At 56.8% G+C, this 1,876-nt stretch overlaps 1 long non-coding RNA gene across 1 annotated transcript; it reads right to left on the bottom strand.

Moving 5' to 3' along the window:
* Positions 1-249: 249 nt before the first annotated feature.
* On the bottom strand, positions 250-1,631 carry LOC136356551 (uncharacterized). The gene is made up of 2 exons (XR_010741418.1): positions 1,353-1,631; positions 250-811 (listed from the first exon to the last, which is right to left on the bottom strand). It is a non-coding gene; the product is annotated as an uncharacterized lncRNA (long non-coding RNA).
* Between the last annotated feature and the right edge of the window lie 245 nt (positions 1,632-1,876).

The following is a 1,876-nucleotide window of genomic DNA, read 5'->3' on the forward strand; positions in this document are numbered from 1 at the left end:
ACCACGCTGGAGCAGATGAGGCTGGGAGCGGAGGAGGCCCGCGGGCACCGGGCGGTGTGTCGTCGGCGCGTCGCCGCCCTCACCAACGACGTGGAGAGCGCGATTCCAGAGAGAGAGAGAGAGAGAGATGTGGGCGGTGGCCAACGACGCGGCGCTCCAAGTAGATCGTGAGGTCGAAGCAGCCGGGGCTGCCCTGGATCGAGGCGCTACAGATCCATCGTCGGCGGAACGAACGAGCAACAGTAGAGGGAGCAGTCAATCAGTCATCACTTCCCTCCCTTGAGTATTAGGAGTGGTTCTCAGTTTCTCGCTCGATTCACTTGCACACTCTTTCACTCCACTGCTCCAGTCCAGTGTGTTCACATGCTCTGCCCCAACGCAATTCAAGCAAGCAGATGAGATCGATGATGCGTCTCATGATTTGCTGCCTCCTGGTCTCTGCGGGGGTCGGGGGAATCACAGGCGAGGGCAACTCGGAAGTGGTGCTCCTCCTGCAGCGCGTGAAGCCGGTGCTGCGGAGGGAAGGCGGGAACGCGCAGCTGGCCACCTGGACCGCCTCCACCCCGCTCTGCCTGTGGCGTGGCCTCCGCCAAATCCCAGGAGGCCGTTGTACATCCCCTATCGTCGTCCCTGCTGCTGCATCCCAGTCGCCTCGGCTTGAGGATGTCCTTCCCCTTCATCATGTTACAGAGCCGGTGGCCGGCAGAGTAGAAGAGCGGCGGTGGCGAAGACGGGCTGAGGCCGGGGGAGACCGGAGGCCGGCGCCGCCGCCCTCCCCTTCTCCCACGTCGCCGGTGACCTCCTCCGGACCCTGCGAGAACAGAAAAGTGAGTGAGAGAGAGAGAGAGGGAGGGGAGGAAGGGAAAGGAGGGGAGGGGAAAGAGATGATTATGTGGCACCCTGATATGTGGGGCCCACGTGGGTCCTATGTTGACTCAACTGCCACGTTGGATAAAGCGGGGTCAAAAACCATTGAAGGACCTAAAACGAACGGTTTTATAAGTTGAGGGACGTTGTATATCTGATTTTGTGGTTGGGGGATATTTTGGTAACCCGATGATAAGTTGAGGGACCTTGGGTGTACTTTTTTCGACCTTATTTAGATATATGGTCCACATTGGCATGGAGTGGTAGACTAGTGTTTTGGTCTATCTGAATAAGGTATATGCTGGTGCAAATTATTGTTATTCTTTGATGTAGTATTGGGAGAATACTGGTACACGGGCGTCTGATTAGACAAGAAAGAATCAGGACACTGCTACTCCTATATCTGCGAATAAAATTTAAAAATATATCTTTTTTTCGTATTTTCCGTTTATATATACAGGCGAAAAAGAATTGTATGAATATACCTCTTCCGCGGAACGGGCCGCGGGACCGCCACTCGCCGCGCGCTCCCGTGGCTTGGCCGCGCGGGACCGCCGCTTGCCGTGCGCTCCCGCGTTGCCGTTGCGCGCGACCGTTTCGGTCGGCAGCGGCATGCATGCATCATTGCGTCATTGCTCATGCATGCATCATTGCGTCATTGGTCAGCTCGGCTGGATGCATGCACGGCTCCGCAGGGCAGGTACGCGGGACCGCTCGGTCCCGCAGTGCAGCCGCGCGGGACCGGCGCTCCCGGAGCGTCCGCGGACAACTTTTTTCACGGTCGCGCGTCCCCGCCGTGCGGGACCGTGACGTCGCGCGCGGGAGCGACGGTTCCGCACGGCCGTTCCGCGGGAGCGAGTGGCTCCGCCTCGGTCCCGCACCTTCATAGAGGTATATTTTCGCAATTCTTTCCCATACATATATATAAACGCAAAACGTTGAAAAAAAGGTATATATTCAATTTTTATTCCTACATCTGCATATATGGTAGGCTATACTACTTAGCTTT

This window comes from Oryza sativa, chromosome 5 (assembly GCF_034140825.1).
Source record: "Oryza sativa Japonica Group chromosome 5, ASM3414082v1".
Lineage (NCBI taxonomy): Eukaryota > Viridiplantae > Streptophyta > Magnoliopsida > Poales > Poaceae > Oryza > Oryza sativa.